Below are 20228 nucleotides of genomic sequence, written 5' to 3'. Positions count from 1 at the left end.
CCACAGAAGGCACACACACGCACACACTCATGCCTAGGGCCAATTTAGAGTGTCCAATCCACCTACAGCATGTCTTTGGGATGTGGGAGGAAACTGGAGCACCTGGTGGAGACCCACGCAACCACGGGGAGGACATGCAGACTCCACACAGAAGGCACCCCAGCTGAGGATCGAACCAGAGAACCTCTTGCTGTGAGCTGGCAACACTAACCGCTGCACACGCTTAATTTGAAAGGGAATGCTAGTTCCCCAATTTCCTCAGCTACACATATGAGGTGATAGTAAGTGAAATACATCAACCAGGGAAGGATACTAATTTTATATAAAAAAAATAAAATAAAATAAAAAAAATAAAAAAAAGAGAGAGAACAGCAAAACCACATCAATATTTCAGCATCAGAACTAGTGTTAAATTTCCCTGACATATTGGGTATTAGTAAGTCATTTATTAGTGGTATGTTGTAAGGCATCATTCAGGACCACAGACAGCTTGGGTCCTACAAGGAGACAATTAGCTTGGTTTCTCAAATTATCTGTAGTCTACTCATTATAAGGTGCTCCTGGACAGCTGAATGGTATACAGGTACAAATGTAGACTAATCATTAACCCACCTCAAGGGCTGTCACAATGATTTAAACCTTATCATTTTAGCAGGCAAATGGGACAGGAAAAATGGAGTTTATTAAGTTCAGCTTTTTGTTTTGTGCGTGTGTCTGTGAGTGTATGAGAATCATAGACACTGACCAACAACAGTGCTTTGTGAGGGGTTGGCTTAGGATCTATTTTCAGAACTCAAATCAGTAAATGACCAGGACAAGAATCCACAGCCCAAAAGGCGTCTACAACCTGACACAGAATTGGAATCATTTGAAGCACCAGCCAAAAAAACAAGGAGAAGAAATTGTAAAGATGCCAGTACTTCTGTGGAAGTTCCAGCAGAAGAAACTGACCCGTGGAGACGATTCTATGAAACAAAGGTAATGGTGAGGATACAGGGCCTGGGGATTTAATTTCAGGGGGTGTGGGGAGGGTGGTCAGCATTAGATGAATATCTCAAAGAGTTTTTAGATTACTGGAAGAGAGTAGGTCTACAAATTTTGATGTAGTTTTATAAAATAGTTTTGTGGTAAAACATTGTTCAGGTAACACTGGTCCTCAGGCATCCCAACATACCTTTCAGGATCAACCATCCATATCCTCCTTGGGCCATCTTTAGGTCATCTCTCATTGGAATTTCACTTAATACATCACCTCTCTCATCCAGCTGGTTTCTTTGTCAATGAGTTTATAAACAAGGACCTAACAAAAGTATGTCATGCATCCCTCAGACTTTCAGCAGAAGTTACCAAAAACTTTGACAATGTTTGGTTTTGCAAGTTAGTCATCGAGTCCACCTTCTGTCTGCTTTCCATTGGACAGGAACTTTGGCCCCTTTTAGGCTTATCCTCTGAAAATTTCTCTGGCAGAACCATGCCCATGGTTTGCTCCCTAGCTTGTTCAATTTTCAAAATGTTTAGCTTCAAATTACGCTGGTACAAGCAATGCTGGACCCTAAGGTAAGCTGCCATCCATTACCTGAATGACTACCTAATCAATGATGAAAGGGAAGATGGTGCAAAAAAGGCAAGCAGGTAATCATAGACCTTTGAAAGGATGTGGGTGTACCACTGGCCCCTGACACGCTGGATGATCCCAGCCAAGCCATGAACTTTATAGGCTTGGTGCTTGATGTCCCAGCTGCCTCCTTTAAACTTCCCGATGACATGCTGTAGTGCCTTCGTACTACCATTGACAGGTTCCTCAAAGTGAGCAAAGTTAGTGTCAAGGAAGTCGTGAAGCTCTGTGGGCTCCTTAATTTCACTTGCAGAGTCATTTCTCCAAGGCAGGAATTTTCATAGATACCTATCAAATTTGTTACAAGGCCAGAAATGTAAACATCACTGGGTGTGTGTCACAGGCAAGACTAGAGATGACTTCAGATTATGGAAGACTTTTCTGAATCATGCTAATAGAGTCACATTTTGGCAGAGCCCTTGGATTTCCTTGGATGAAATGTTGCTCTTCAATGATGCAGTGGCAGGCTTTGGGATGGAAAATTACTTTCAGGGGAGGTGGTTCTCTGAAAATGGCCCTCTTCTTGGCCAGAGGAAAGGAAGGGAGATATCACTTTTTCAGAACTCCTCCCTATATGGGTAGTTACTTTTATGGGGAGAACTAAGTCTAGTTGGGTCCATTCAGTAATAAGGTTGTTCAACTATTAATAACACTAACATCAATAAAACAGTAAAAGAAATACTACATATAATTTATTTCTTCACATATACTCTACGACCCTTTAAAAAACATTTGATATTAATAACATCATTTAATCCTGGGGGTTTGTCAGCTCTGAGATTTATTTGCCACTTTGTCTACCTCTGTTCTAAGTAATTTTTAAAACTTCCCCCTCTAAGACTCATTTCACCCAGTTCCAGAACAGAGAACAAGAACTTAGTAAAACCCCCACATTCTATACAACGTCGATAAAGTGCATTTTTTCATCCTTCTTTTTAATACTATTAACATGCTCCCTAATTCTAACAAACAAATTTGTAGTGGTCATACCTACATAACATTTTTGACATTTGTTGCATACTGCAATATAGACCACTCCTTGACTTTTCCATGAGAAGTGTCCCTTCACTGGGATAGAATAAGGAATGTGTGGTAATTCTATATAAGGCCTCTCTAAAATATATCTACAAATACTGCATTCATGACATTTATACATTCCCTGTGGTCTAATAGTGGGTATTCTGTCATTAATAAAGGAGTCGCTACCTCTTTCAAATAAGGATTTCAGATTCTATTAATTTCTATACACAAATTGGGGTTTATGACCCGCACTTTTCAGCAATTCATGATTCCCCCTCTATTATTTTCCAATTCCTGAAAATAATATTTCTGATAATGCCAGCATCAGTTGTCATTGGCATATCAAAGCATAAATGTCTCTCATTCAACTAAACGTGATTATTTCATTTTGGAATTAATTCAAGTGTCTTCCTCAAAATGGGCGGATACCATACTTCTCTCCTATTCCAAACATACTGAATCTGTTGATCCAGTAACTTCTCATCATACCTTCCAGCAAGAAAGAGTTGTTTAATGTATGTGAATTCCTCAGTCAAAGAAGGATCTTCCGTAGTCATTCTACTGGCTCTGATAAATTGTCCTTTTGGAATATTATTTTTTATAAATTTAGGGTGCTGCCTAGAATAGTGCAGATAGCTATTCATAAACATATCTTTTCTATGGATTTACCAATAAATGTATTACTATTGTTGTCCCATTTTAAGTTAACATCTAAATAATTAATAGATGTACCAGTGTCCCCCACTGTAAATTTTAAGAAGGAAGAAGTAGTATTTAGTTGCATGATAAAAGATTCTACAGTTTCAGGTTTTCCTTCCAAGACGAACACCAAGTCATCAATGAACCTCTTGTAATATACAACATGAAAAGTGTCTTTATAAGTGCTTAAGGTATGTTGTTCCAACCACCCCATGACAATGTTAGCAAATGAAGGTGCTACGGGTGAACACATAGCTATACCTTGAACCTGTTTACAGCATTTGTTATTAAACAGGAAATAATGATTGTTTAGAATAATATCTAGTAAGTTACAATAGAAATTTACACAAGTATTATTCATGTTTGCATATTGGCATAAATGAGCTCTAACATATTCAATGCCTAAGTCATGGGGTATGCATGTGTATAATGAGACAACATCTAAGGTAAGTAAGATATGTCTATTAGGATCAAATACCGTTGTCTCACTGAACTCCCTGATACTATCCAGGAAGTTCCAGGAATCTTTTAAAAAAGAATCCATACTATGTACGAATGGTTGTAAAAAATTATCGACCATGATAGAAATACCCTCAGTGATATAACCAAGGGCCGATATAATTGGCCCAAAAGGAGGGTCAATTAGACTCTTGTGGGTCTTCGGAATACCGAATAAAACCTCAACTGTCGGATTTTCTATGTTACAAAAATTGTATGAGAATTCATTTAATTCACCACACATCAAACTATCATATAGAAAATATGCAATGTATTTGTAACACTTGTGAATATCAGTACTGCTGACTTTCTTATATTCATTTTCATTAGATAACATCACCTTCATTTTCTTAATATATAAACTTTAGTCCATAAGCACCAACATGCCCCCCCTTGTCACTTTTCATAATATGGATACATTTGTTGTCACATAAATCCTTCATGGCTGATCTCAATTCGCTACTTAAATTATAAAAACATAGCCTATTACTGTTGTCATTTAACTGTTCTCTGATATTCTCACATGCAGTTTCAAACACCTTCAACGTATGATTCAATAAAGGGTTGTAACAAGAAGGTTTCACAAACACATTCTCTACATACTTCACATCTTTAAGCAAATAATTCAAGTTCAGTTTTCTAATATATTTTTTTAATCGAGAATCGTACTAGTGACATTTGCCTTCTTACAAGGCGCAAAATGAATGCCCAAATGCAACAAATGCACATGATGTAAATTTAAATTAAAGCTAGACAAATGTAGAATGTCTTTTATCTCTTCGTTGTACCTTACTCGTTTTCCGTGGATGAGTTGGACACCATCCAACCCTTCTTCCGTGTCACCATAGGTGTTGTTTTCACTGTCCTCTGTTCCTTTTTTGGGACTAAAAAACTTTTCAGTCTGGCGCACAACTCCCTGCTAGTTTCATTTTCCAAGGCATGAATATCAACTTCATTTGAATGTGTTATTGGTTCGAGCATAGTGTCCCCATTTGGACTATCAACAGTCATTCCTGGATTCACCAGAGATGTAGCAGTATTTCCACCATGCATCACTTCCACTGATGAACTTAAAAGCTTTTGCCCGCATTGTTTAAGGTGGACTGGCTTTGAATTACCTGAATTCTTACCAAAAGTGGAAAAACTGGTATTTCTGTTGTTTACAGAAATAGTATATGCAGTGTCAGTCTCGTAAGTTGTTAGATCACGGTCTAACTTATTGTTCTTTCTTTGAATTAACAGTTTTTCATGCTGTTCAATATCTTCCATGATAACTGCATGTTCATTCTGTCACTGAAAGTGGAATTTAGACTCTATGTCTTGTTCCACCTTCAAAATTTCTTCCTTAAGTTCTTTCATGGTTTTTGAATTACATCCAACCAACAAACCCAAGAATTTAATGCCAGCTTCATTAAAAAATTCTTTAAGTTTATCAAAAGAACGACTCTCTGTCAGATACTCCATTAGGACTCTTAAAGAACCTGAGTCATTTGGGCACTATATTCAACTCAATAGATTTATGAAAATATTTATTTTCAATGTCTATACTTTTATATTTTTTGAGGAGCATGCTCAAAATGTCACATTGTTCCCTATACAAAGTTAACTCTACTGGATCACCAAATCTTTTAGTATTAGTGAATGGGTCCTCACCATTATTCAAAACTGCTGCTATGTCACATACATCTTGTTTGGCTTTACAGCCCTCTCCTCCATAACATCACTTTTCTTAATAGAAAGAGCACTCTGCCCTTTGGTATTCACCTCGATGACAGTATCAGTTTCGTCCTCGGGCCCAGAACATTTAGATTCTACTCGGGAACGCTCACTCAGCAACATTTGGAACGATTTTTGTATGTCTTCTATTGTCTTTAGAAGAGCATGAGTTAAACTCTGCTCTGGAGTTCCTTGGATGGTTCCTTGGATGATATAAATCCTAACATCTATTAAAGGATCATTATTTGTTTCAGACATGACAGCGCAACACAAAAACAATAAAAGTAAAAGAATGCACGGTTCAATAAGACTAATAAAAAATAAAAAAACACTGCCACGTACAAGAAACACAAAACTATAGCGTAAAACTTGTTTAATTACTGTTTTCGTCAATCAAGACTTCTTCAGAAATAAAAACCACAGCTCCTGAAACCATCTTTAAATACACTTATATTAATTAAACATAATCAATCAATTATACAATCAACTATTAATAACACTAACATCAATAAAGCAGTAAAAGAAATGCTACTTATATATTTCTTCACATATACTCTACAATCCTTTAAAAAGCATTTGATATTAATGACATCATTTAATCCTGGGGGTTTGTCAGCTCTAAGATTTATTTGCCACTTTGTCTCCTTCTATTCTAAGTAATTTTTAAAACATCCCCCTCTAAGACTCATTTCACCCTGTTCCAGAGAAGAGAACAAGAACTTAGTAAACCCCCCACATTGTATACAATGTCTATAAAGTGCATTTTTCATCCTACTTTTGTTAAGCAATTCAGAAGCTAACTGGGTATAAGAAACTGTAACCGGAAGTTATTAAAGATTACCACCGCACAAACCAGCGCAAACCCACTTACAGCTGCTCAGAAGTGCCTTAGTCACTCTGCATCCAAAGGCCCTTGTTCTGCCCAGCAACAAAATAAACAGCACCTGCAAGGATCAAACACAGGAACTTGCATACCATAGACAAAGTGATTCACCACTAAGCCATGTCAGCTATACATAACCCTAAAGCATTCACAAACATATCATCCAGCCCAGTCAGTCAACAGTACAGAGAATGTATTCCAACATGTAGATGTACCTGTGTGTGTAAATATATTAATATCTAAACAGATACAACATATCTATATATGTGTAGATATATATATATATATATATATATATATATATATATATATAAATATATAGAAACATACACATATATATGAACATATATACATGCAAATGCCTACATCTATATATATATATATATATATATATATATATATATATATATATATATATATGTCTACATCTATATGTCTAAATATATACAGCAGGTTTTATATATATATATATATATATATATATATATATATATATATATATATACACACACACATATGTATATAAATAGGTATATATGGACATACATCTGTAGATAAGAATGGAGAAATAAGAAAAACATATATGTCCACATGTACCTTCAGTCTTCAGGACTTTGGGCTTTCAGGATTCTGTAGCGCTCCCATATACATATATGTATATATAGGGGTCTACTTCATAAGATCAATAGACCATTTGATCGACATTCATTTGGTTGACAGCTCATTTGGTCGACAACCAGTATTCATGGCAAAAACCTGGGATTTTCCCCCCTCCCCAATGTTGTGCAACCCTGGAGTTGATATATATATATATATATATATATATATATATATATATATATATATATATATTTATATATATAGTTGGGGGGTGTGAGGGGCACAGCCCCCCACATTAGGGGGTGTTTTGCTTAAAATGTGTAGTTTTTTGTTGTATTGTCATGTTTTAAATGGAAATAGGTGGGGGGCTTTGCCCCCCCACACCCCCCAATGTGGGGGATGTGCCACCCACACCCCCCTAACTATATATATCAACTCCAGTGTCGCACAACATTGGGGAGGGGGGGCAAATCCCAGGTTTTTGCCTTGAATACTGGTTGTCGACCAAATGAGCTGTCGACCAAATGAATGTCGATCAAATGGTCTGTCGATCTTATGAAGTAGATCCATATATAGATATATGTATATGTATATATAGATATATGTATAAATATATATATATATATATATATATATATATATATATATATATATATATATATATATAGCTATGTATGCACATCCTATGTGTACAGATATGCCTAGTTATGTTGGTATATATGTAGTTATCAACAACTATATGTGCATACATATCTATTCTGATATACCTACTACTGTCAATATATATGTAGATATCCATATGTATATGTGCATATGTATCTCCATCTGTATATGTGTAGACATATATTGCTCTGTATATGTATATATCCGGATGTTAATTTGTATATCTATGTACATATACATATCCATCTATGTATGTTGATATGTATATGTGAATGTCTATATAGATATCTGGATAAGTATATGTACATATATTATCACCATATGTTCTGAACATGGACTATGATGTTTGCAGATGACATTGTGATCTGTAGTGAGAGTAGGGAACAGGTGGAGGAGGCCCTAGAGAGATGGAGATATGCTCTAGAGAGAAGACGAATGAAGGTCGGCAGGACTAAGACTGAATATATGTGTGTGAATGAGAGGGAGGATAGAGGAATTGTGAGGATGCAAGGAGTAGAGGTGGCAAAGGTGGATCAGTTTAAATACTTGGGATCAATAGTTCAGAGTAATGGTGAGTGTGGAAGAGAGGTGAAGAAGAGAGTACAGGCAGGATGGAGTGGGTAGATAAGATTGTCAGGAGTGATTTGTGACAGACGAGTACCAGTAAGAGTGAAAGGGAAGGTCTACAAGAGGGTAGTGTGACCAGCTATGTTATATGATAGAGACAGTGGCATTGACAAAAAGGCAGGAGTTAGAGCTGGATGTGACAGAGCTAAAGATGTTAAGATTTGCACTGGGTGTGACAAGGGTGGACAGGATTAGGAATAAGTATATTAGAGGGTCAGCCTAGGTTGGAATGTTTGGAGACAAAGCCAGAGAGGCAAGATTACATTGGTTTGGACATGTGCTGAGGAGGGATGCTGAGTATATTGGGAAAAAGATGCTAAGGGTGAAGCTACCAGGTAACAGGAAAAGAGGAAGGCCTAAGGTAAGGTTTATGGATGTGGTGAGAGAGGACATGTAGGTGGGTGGTGTGACAGAGCAAGATACAGAGGACAGGAAGAAATGGAAACAGATGATCTGCTGTGGTGACCCCTAATGGGAACAGCTGAAAGAAGATGATGATGTCCTGAACATGGAGTGTAGCCCTACCTCAGCCCCTGTAGTCCCAACTTCGTAGTGCAAGGGGATGTTAGGTATGTACAGCAGGTATATTTGTAGAGTATTGCTACTGTAATAGGGATTGTCTTCACAGACATGGTGTGTGTGTGTGGGAGGTCACATCTGCTTTTAACATGTACGCCATTGGCTACTGGCAGACACCCTATGGACATCTTAGTACAGTACCACTCCTAGCACGTAATGCTCCTGTGGACTACAGCAGAGATAATGGCCAATATATGTGGACAGTCTGACACACCCTGGACAGTCCAGAGGTATACACATAACCCCTTAGTGCAAGACATGTGGACCAATCCTGAGAATGTGGATGTTAACAGTAATATAGATGGGTATAACACGTAACTACTGGTATACATGTGCCCCCATAAGTTATGCATTCACACATCCCTGTCTGTCTTGCCACATAATAACTGCTGGTAAGGAGGTGCCATGGACACATACCACCCACTAGATATTGACATACATCTGTACAGCATCCCACTGCTCTGTCTGGCATACATGACTGTCATGGTGGCCTGGCAGCAGTACATCTGGCAAGTATCTGGGCATTACATCTCACTGGGTAAGTACAGTAAGCTGCTAGGCATGTAACAAAGCACTGTGCAGACTACAGGCAGACCGACCCAACACTGGCCTACATTTCCTATGGGGGAATGCATGTGTACCTGCATATATAGCAAGCTCTACAAGCATGTCACAGCACAGAGTAACATACACCTGTGTGAAAGTGTATCACCACAACCAATGTAAATACAGCCACAGCTACATATGGCATGCTAGCGTATTATTACAGTATATGGACTATCTGTTCAACACCAACCTCATATGTGCCACTCACACACTAACCCTACATATACTGGGCTGCTACACAGTGTGGTCCACCGCCTGTCTGTGGTATGGGACACATGTGTGTATGGCTCTACAAACATGTAAGCTGACAGGGTAACATACAGTGGAGCGGCATGTAACATCAGATAGAACAGGACCAAGAGCAATGGCATCTACCACAGTCTGTACACAGGCCAATGTACATATTAGCAATACACACACTGCCGACAATCACCATAAGTACACAGACCTCAGTACTGTACACACAACCACAGCATGTCCAGGTTATGTCATCAAATATAACCCCTACTATACATTACATGTGTAGCAGTCTGATATCTCACTGGCTTATTATCAGATCTGATGTCACTAATTATGGTGTACAGTACATATGCACCCCTTACTGCATGACATATGTACAAAGGTCGACAAGGTTGTGGCTGGAGGCACATACACAGGGCCAATCTTGACATGTTGCTGTCATAACCTCATACATTTACTGTTGTAACAGGGTTTGTTGCACCATATGTCCTATGAGGTATATAAAGTCAGAAACTCTCATGGCTGTCACCATCTACAGACTGCAATCCTCACACTACCTACTGCAGTTCACAGATAGGTGTTCTGTGGGTAACACCTGAAACAAAACGCACCACACACTAGCCAGTCTGCAGATGGCCTTACAGATGGGTGTTCCCTTATAAACATAGCACTGACATGGCAGGTATGAAAACATGTAGGACAGCCATATCCACACACACCCTGTTAAACCAACATTACTCCAAATGCAGTATAGCAGCACTTACAGTCTGTAGTCAGGTCAGGCACATCCCCCTCCTGCGTATTGGCTTGTTTTCACAGTGTATGTTGTTAGAGGTAAACCCCAATCCATCTGAGATGCTGTTTGCCAAACAACAGATCAAGTTCCTGCTCAAACTGAATGAAAGGCCCAACACCAACATGATGTTCCTAGATATTGGTTTGTGTTTCCATACAATTGGCTATGGGAATGTTACCAGAGCTGTTCCACATGCAATCAGCTAGAGAAGGGTTGCAATTAGTGCAGAGGCCATCAGCAGACCCTGAGCATCACTTAAAATACACATGCTGTTGCCTAAGCAAAGCAGGTGTAAGTCTCCACATCCACCAGAGAGGGAGTAAGAAAGATAGATAGAGGCACAGAAAATCCAGGGAGGGGTGGGAGAGTAAAACTTAAGTATGTTTGTGTCATACACCTACCAGTGCAGGGTATCAAATCCCTGACGACTATGTAGTGCTATCACATGTCCATGCAGTTATCGGATGTACCACATAGGTTACATGTTGTGGAGCCCTCAGAATGTATATGTGATGGTGAGTGACATCTGCTACAGGGATATCGTAGCTATGTGGTAGGTGTAGTACACATGCCTGCCCGCGTGAACAGATGTCAGCGTCAACTCTCACAGGGACACACACACATTGCCACACTTGGCACAGCCAGGAATACAACTCATCACTAGTAGGATTGCCACAACACAGTACTGTGGAGGTATCACATGCACCACAGGGGTCATACAGAGGTTATATGTGCAAAGGGTATGTGGAGGTGTCTGACATCAGACAGCATGCTTCAGTATGCCAATGGGGGTTGTAGTGAATGTGAATGTGGTCATACGCATCATACACCACACGCACACACACACACACACACACACACACACACACACACACACACACACACACACACATGGGTGCCAGTACTGACATGCATGTGCACACTGTTTCACGGGTGTCTTGTGGTTGATGGTGCCAGATGGCTATACAAGGCAAGGTAATGGGTATACCTTGGCATCAGGCCACATGACAATGGTCTGCATTGTGGCTCAGGGGTGTAGTGTCTGGAGTTACCCACACAGGTGGGTATTGTATTCACCATCCAGTCACCTGGTTGACTGTTGTGTGGGGCCAATGCTGGGCATTGCTTGCCATGTATGTGTTCCTTAGTCCATGATATGAACAGTGTCTGGGATGTGCACACCTCCCACATGCATGTACAGTGACATGTGGAACTGTTCCTGGGGTGTCTGGCCCATGTTGTGTACACAGATTGTTATCATCAGATGTGCCAGTCCTGACCTCATGTGGTGGGAACTGTTAATGGACAGCAGGTTGGCCCTGCATCTACATTGATAGCATTATACCAGTATTTCCTGGTGTCAGTGGCTTCTGTCCATACAAGGCTTGTGTTTCAGGCTTGTTATGTCCTTTGTGGGTCACATTTGATGGCAATGCAGGTGTTGCAGGTGTCCAGTGGGGAACATGGGGGAGCTGCACTGTCCGCATGTACATGCCTATTGGACTGATGGACAGGGTGCCATGCCCTCTGTAGCCTATTGGACTGATGGACAGGGTGCCATGCCCTCTGTAGCCCACTGCAATCACACCATGGTTACTTTCAGTGGGCAATATGCAGGGTACTACCAACATAGCGGCTGTTGCCTAGGCAAGTGTGTGTGTGTGTATGAGACATGGGTTGAGTGTGTTCCCTGGGTAATACAAGGGCTGCTAACATTGTTCAGCTGGCATTTTTGTCACACTTAGGGGTATGGATTTTCACCCCAGCCTCTCGGTTATTTCACATCTGTCATCCCTGTACAGTGGACATCATGATATATACTTGGCCCACCATATAAGAAGTTTTCAAAACCCACTCCACATTGAGTCCATTTGATACACACTAACAACCACCGCCACACAGGATACGAAATACAAACACAGACACACCCACACACACCCACACACACATACACACACACACACACACACACACACACACACACACACACACACACACACACACATATACACACACACACCTGTCATGTCTGGGATTAGAACTATAGCAGTATGCCGTTATAGGACACGCGTAGAGATTACTGGAGTACTCCTTTCCCAAGGGTGTATTTGTGAATGACATCAGCAGGATTGCCAAAGTAGGGCATTTGAATTGTACTGAGTGTGACTAGCCTAAAATGCATTGCTCCCTAATCAGACATAGCAACACACAAAAAACATCCACAACTGCCATGTGTGGAGATAGACCCCTGCCAGAGTTCTATATCACACTACAGCATGATGCTGTTATATGATGCACCATGGGGATTGTTAGAGCTCCCTTTCCCCTAAGGTGTATTTCACAGTGAATGACATCAGCAGGATTGCCGAAGTAGGGCATTTGAGTTGTACTGAGTGTGACTAGCCTAAAATACATTGCTCCCTAATCAGGCATAGAAACACACACAAAACATCCACAACTGCCATGTGTGGGGATAGAACCACTGCCAGAGTTCTATATCACACTATAACATGATGCAGTTATAGGACACACCATGGGAAGTGCTGGAGTTGTCATGCCTCCTTCTGCCTACTGGGGCAGGCTCAGGTTGTTCCTCCTCCAAGTCACTCTGTGCCTCTGCAGGTCTTGGCAATGGTGGGGGGCTGTGTGGCCCTGCCACATCCTGTTCCTGCTGCAGCTGTTTCCACAGGATCATATTGTGTGGCTCCACCAGATGTGTCCAGGCACTGGAACCGTGATGCGAGCATCCCAAACACATGCTATACTATAATTCTGGTCTGTGCGTATGCCTCATTATGGAGTCCTTCTTCGGGTTTGTGTGCATTTCTGATGGGTGCCATCAGCCACGACTCCAGTGCATATCCAGCATCCCCCACTAGGTGACCATGAGGGAAGTCCCCACTAGCAAATCTCTGGTACAGCTGCATCAGATGACAGATGTGGAAATCATGATAGCTTCCAGGGCAACCAGCACACACATTCATTATTATCCCCTGGGCATCGCACACAACCTGGCAGTTGATGGAGGGGAAGTCCTTGCAGTTGATGTAGCCCTACGCCACTCACCGGGTGGTGCTTTGATGCATATGTGCATGGAGTCTATAGCACCCACTACCTCAGGGTATTCTGCTATTTGGTAGAACAGTTCCATATTGCTGGCCAATGCCTCACGGGTGTTGGGGAAATATACTTGCCCACCGACATGTGCTGACATGACATCCAGGAACTGGTGGAGTACCCTGGATGCTGATGCTTGTGAGATCCCCATCATATCCTCAGTTGGCCTTTGGAAGGTACCTGTAGCTAGTATTTTTAGGCCTACACATACCTTGGTATCCACTGGGATGGTTCCTCTCTGTTAGTTCTGTGCATCAGGCATGGCCGGCACAGCTCAACAATTTGCTGTAGGAGGTCCCTGTCCACTCTATAATGCTTCACTATCTCCAGCTCATGTAGCCCCTGTAGGTTACCCTGGGTCTGTACACTCTTCTGCGTTTCCTTACTGTGGGTTGGTCGAAAGCATTCACATCCTCACCACCCCACCTGTTTACACCAATGGTATAGAGTGTGGGAAAAACCAGAGGGGAAGGTGTTTGCATAGTTTATAGTAGTGTTCTGGGCTGGGCTGGTCTGCTGCCTGTGTAATTGGCTGATTCTGACACATTTCACCTGCCAGCTATGCTAGTTCTCCTAGATTACCTTCCTTCTGCTGTTTTCCCTTCCCATTGCCTTCCTGTTTAAGCCCAGGGGCACGCTGCACAAACACAGTGCTCATATGTGCACAGAGCTGCTGTTTCCTGGTTTAACTTTTTTAAAACCTTTAAAACCCGGTGCTCAGTACTCACACCTGCTTAGGTAATGTAAAGAGTGCTAGGCAGAGACAGACACACCCCCTTGCTTAGCTGTGCTTAGCTAGGAGCAAACCTGAGCCACAGAGCTCCATTCCGCTTACAGTATGCCTGACCCCCCCCCCCCATGATGTCAGCTACCTCCTAGGCTTGCACCAAGCTATTCCTACTCTTACACTGTTGGGACCTGACTAGCATGCTGGGGAAAGCTGGGATTCGCTATCATTCCTGTCATTTGCATAGGATTGCCTGCTAATGCATAGTTACATGTCTCACAGTGAGCCTCCCCCCAGAGTAACCACTACTCACTGGCCATGTTGTCTTCTGCCTGCTATTGACTTTCATGGCAGAATAGTGATTTTAGTTAGAATGCTTATTTTAAGTTTATTTTATTATTTTCCCCCTGATTCCGTTTGCGCACCGCTGCCCTATGTTTAAACAGCTGAGATAAGCTAAAAAAAAAATAAATGTTGATTTTTTTAATTTTTTAGGCTGTTTGCAATGCCAAAGGCCTTATACTTGGCCATTGGCATGCTTCCTGACTGATATGCAGCCTTTATTTGGAGCTGTCACAGCTCCATTTTGGATTTTGCAGAAATGTACTCGGTTACTAACTGAGTACATTTCTGCAGATTGCACTAGTCCTGCACAGTCGGTTTCAAGCTTCCTGGATAGCAAATTCACCTCATTTGCATGGATTTCTCCTGCAAATGGGGTGATTTGCATACAGGGGCTTATTCCGTGCAGGACTAGTGCAGGAGCGCTCGTGCACACCCCTGCAGACTGTTCCTGGATCACATGGCAGACATATTGCCTGCTAGAGCTCCTGCACTAATCCTGCATGCCGTGCAGGGCATACAGAATTCATGTGTGTGTGTGCGCGTGTGTGTGTGTGTGTGTGTGTGTGTGTGTGTGTGTGTGTGTGTGTGTGTGTGTGTGTGTGTGTGTGTGTGTGTGTGTGTGTGTGTGTGTGTGTGTGTGTGTGTGTGCACGCACGTATGCATATGCGTGCTTGTGTGCGCACGTGTGTGTGTGTTTGTGTGTGTGCACATGCACACGAGCACACATGCATGCAAGTGCATGTGATGCTGTAGACTTAAATGTACAATATTTACTCAAAACTTATTTTTTTGTATGACTTTCCTGCAAGATTGTACAAAAGCCTTATCATCTTCAGTTCTGCAATTATATTTTGAGATTATTATTTTTCTTATTTATGCACAGCTGTTTTCTTGCATTACATTATTTCACTTATATTGGTATATTGCTAATGCCCTTTTCCCTGGTACTGGAATACAAGTTGAGATCAGCCAACATTATTATCACACTATATTATACTGATGCTTCATTATCTAAACCAGTCGAATATGGCAAATTAGTGTTTTCCTATGTGCTAGGCAGTAGCTTCATCTTAGTAGTAATAATATAAACATTATGTCAGATAAAACATGGAAGCTCTAATCTAATCTACAACTTTCATGTGGGCACATCCATAAAACCATATTGTCAGCACTTGCACAGTGAGCCTACAATACTCTTCACTATTAAAGCTATCTGTGAACTAATTGTATGCAACTTCATACATGGGTTTTGCAAAGTGAACCTGTGCAATGAATATTGCTTTATTCTTATTCCTTCACTGTCAGGTGTCTGCAACTAGCTACTGTGTTTTTATTTGATGTAGTCATCATCACAGAGCTGTATCTATCTGCCCTGCAACACTGAGAATTTCGGGCCCTCCCTTCCTCACATATTTGCATCCAGGGTGTGAAGATAGCCAGCATTCTCTGTCATGCCAAAGTGAAACTTGTCAGTTCAATGAGTTAGTAAGACAAATTACAGCTTCCTATAGGTTTATTACTGTGCTTCATTTTGTAGGTAAATAAATAAAAACAGCATTTCACTTGCCAGAAATAAGAACACTAGTTTATTTATGCAGCATTGCAGTACAATTCATCCTTGCTCTAAACATTTCTCCAACAAGTAACTGGAAACAGTTTCACATTAGCTGTTTACAGCCCTTTGGTGACCTCATAAGAAACAGTCTCATGACTATACACTTGTGGGTGGCAACCAACTGTAAAAAATGTAGACTTTCTACTGTCTAGTCTTGATCATGGAAGATCAAACTGAACTGAGGCAAATTTCTTTCTGAAGCAACATAAGATTTGAATGGGTAAAAAATGGAGCCACTACCACTATCTGTGGCCAATGATCACTAGAAGGGAAAGAGGTGAATATGAAAAAAGTAAGACACTGATCTCTTTCTGAGCACTAAAAAACATGGAGAAGAAAACCACTTTGAAATAATGTTAGCAACACTAGAAAGTGGATTTTTTATTGAAATAACCAGCCTCTTTCATACAAACTGCTTTACTCAGAATATGCGTTTGGAAGGATAGGTACAGTGTGCGAATTCATGCCGCCACTTGCCTCTGCTGCCTGTATTGTTGTATGACCTTTATTGTAAGCAGCAGCTGGTTTTCATGCTGATTAAAGTCTTTGGATGCTAACAAGCAAAGCAGTCACTTGTTTTACATTCATTTTGAAGCCCAGGAAAAAGTCACTGTTTTTACACAAAGAGATTGTCTCAGTTTAGCCTTTACTTTGAGGAAATGCTAAATGCTCTTCACTATTAGAATGTGTCCGAAAATTGTTCATAGGTTCATAGGTGTTTACTAGGCTAATGACCACAAGGGTTATTTTAAGCCTGACCATGCATCCCAAATCTCTGGCAAGTTCTGATACCCTTGATAAGTGTAAGCAGGAGCCTGGGAGATGAACCATTTAGCATGAACTTCCAAAATGCTGGCATCTCCTGCATTTCAACTAAGAACAGTTGTCCAACACTGCAAAAAAGCTGTTGTCGGTGGAGTTCTGCAGCCAGTCAGCCAACTGGTACATAAAGAACAATCCAAAAGTTGAATACACTCCTGAGTTGCAAAGACCAAGGTTGGTTATAGTGTCTGCCCCTACTACTGTGAAAGACAACTGTAGTTTGCAGGCATGGTCCAGCAAAGTGTACATATTCTGTAGCAGAGAGACAGAACCATAGTTATGGCAGGTAAAGGAGGTGATTGCTTGAGGGGGATGCAAGCTGTATTGCAGGTAAAGGAGGTGGTTGCTTGAGGGGGATGCAAGCTGTGGGTGCAAACGAAACTGTAGAAGAGGTGTTGATCTGGTGCTTAGGAGAGCGGGTAGTCTGCAATTATTTACTTTGAGTGGGATTGCGTGTGTCAGGAAGTGTAGCGATTTTTTTTTTACCTGCTGGTGCAGTCTGAAGAATGTTTTGGTTTTTGACTCTTGTCGAGGAAGTGCTTATTAGAGACTTGCCTAGGGAGTCAAATGAGCTAGCTATAGCTCTGCACGGGGTCACTAATTTAGAGGTGTACCTTCTTTTTTAGAAAATGTGTTTGCTTTGTAGAACAAATTATGGTAGTTCACAGTACTGACAAAGTCATCAACATCTATTAGCTTTCCTAACATAGCAACTGCTACCCATTTCTCCATCACTTTCACTTCTCCTACTTAACTCTGTTCTTCTCTTTCTATTCAAATCTGTAACTATAATTATATTTGGTTTGTTAGAGCTTCTCAGTATATATTGTTTGTCAGACTGTCTGTGATTACTCATACATTTTAAGCATTGTTATTTGTATGCTGTACATTGTTTTGTTACATTTTGTTGTAACCCAGGCTGAGCATGTAATTGCTCATTGTTTGATAGGTGTTCTACCCTAGTAAATACGTTTACATAAATAATTAAAATAAATGTTCATCTATATAGACTTCAACATCAGAACCACTTCTAATCTGACCATCAATAAAGATATTACCAGCATTTTCCAGCAAAGAACCAGAAGCAGACAATCTACAAATAGCTTAGCAGTAGCTGGTTTCAATGTCCTGCCACTACAGACCTAGATGAGGTTCTTCAGGTCACTGCAGAGAGACTCAGAAGTTGGTTCTGCCTGCCCCATATCTGCACATTAAACATTTGCAGAGGTTCTACAATTTACTGGAGAAAAGGAATGCTGACTTCATCTTGTGGTTTAGTAGTTAGTCTGAAATGACATGGTTCATAGGACAGAATATATTACCTAAGGGCAGGCAGCATGTCAGCCATTCTAGTTGTTATCTTGTAGAGGCTTAGCTATCTAAGAAAGCATACCTGATAATTTTAAGAGGCTGAGTGTCAACCAATAAGGCAAATTTTATGGGTCTCTTGTGGCACTGTGCAATCTATAGTGAAACAACAATAAATATCTGAAATAAACTCATCCACGGGCAGTCCCGCTTACTTTAATACCTGATCTCATGCACAGATCAGTGATATGGCTCACAAAACACACATTAAATGTCTGGGAATTCAGTTCCTGCGCAGAACTTTAGTTTGCCAATCGCAGATGCCACATTGTCATGTTAGTACACCACCATGTCGCTTGGTGAAGTATCAGTTTGTTCAGTGTTTCAGCACCACAGTCACATCTTTCTTGAGCAGTTACTAATACATAAATGGCATACCAAGAAATCCAACCATATTTCACACTAAGTTTTGGTAAAAAAAATCCAGCTGGCAGAACTAAGATTTTTTCATCCCCCCACATCAGTACTCTTGTCCAAGTAGAAACACAATGACAATGTTTACCTGCACTAGCCTGATACTTGGGGCCCAGAATATCTTAAGTGATACAAGCAGCTTTAGAGGCCACAAAGGTCATCTTTTTCTTACCTCTTTTGGTTCAATGCAGTATATCTTGATGTACTTTAATTAGCTCCCCAGAACTGAAATGGAAGTTGAGATCAGCTGAAAGGGTAACAAAAATTACTTCTGATTCTACAAATTCCTGACTTTCCTGTTGTGAGACATTTATGCCAGATGCATCTCTTGACCTCATTCACTACTTTTCAGAATCCATGTGCCTTTGAAGATCATAACACCCTCCATGGCCAACAATGATGTCTGTAACACAGACTTTGCGGGAGACATAACTATGGCCATTCTTTCTTTCTTTCTTTCCATGACCCAAACAAAAAATGTTTAACAGCCGCTCTGGAATGATGCCATACTTTTTCTACAGTAAAGGACTGGAACAGTTATTTTAGTCTTCTCATTGATTCCTGGGTAAAATGACAGAAGCATTTGGCTTGCTTTAGCTTCTTGTGCCTGTGACTGGGTAATTGCCATGATTACAAAAGAGAAGCATACATATATGAAACATGTTTGAAGGTGTACTAGCAATATTAAATATTACCCACGAGCAGCAGAAGCAACCTCTTACCTGCTCATTCCAACATTTTTGGAGATTTCCAGGACGGGCAGACTGGTAGAGATCAGTAGCAGCATGCCAGACTGAAGACATTAGCACATAAGCCAACAAAACACAGTATCCATCAGGCAGCCAACAATGTTTGTGTACATTATGTCACAGGTTCTCAGATGTGTCATCGGTTAAAGATAAGCAAAAAAAAAAAGAATGAAGGCTAAACTGTATAAATTACACCCTGGCTATGAAATAGTCTTGCAATCATCATAAAAACAATAAAGTACATAATATAACAGTAAGTTATAGCAAGCAATAGGATTCAGGGTTAGAATTTCAACCCACCTGACATACCATAAATTTTATATTGCACTAGTACATGTTTCTAGCAACATAAGGTAAAAACTCTGCTATTGCAGATATTCTTGCCATTTCTGCAGGACAGCTGAATTTAGGCATCACATGTTCATGTTGCTCATTCTGTTTCTGGGATCGGTACTCCTTGGATGATATTACTGCAACCTGTAACCTTTGAAACAGCTCTGAAGTTGCGCCCTGATAACATTTATACAAA

This window comes from Protopterus annectens, chromosome 3.part0, assembly GCF_019279795.1.
Source record: "Protopterus annectens isolate FY-2018-M chromosome 3.part0, PAN1.0, whole genome shotgun sequence".
In the NCBI taxonomy this organism is placed as follows: domain Eukaryota; kingdom Metazoa; phylum Chordata; order Ceratodontiformes; family Protopteridae; genus Protopterus; species Protopterus annectens.
This window is presented reverse-complemented; position numbering follows the sequence as displayed.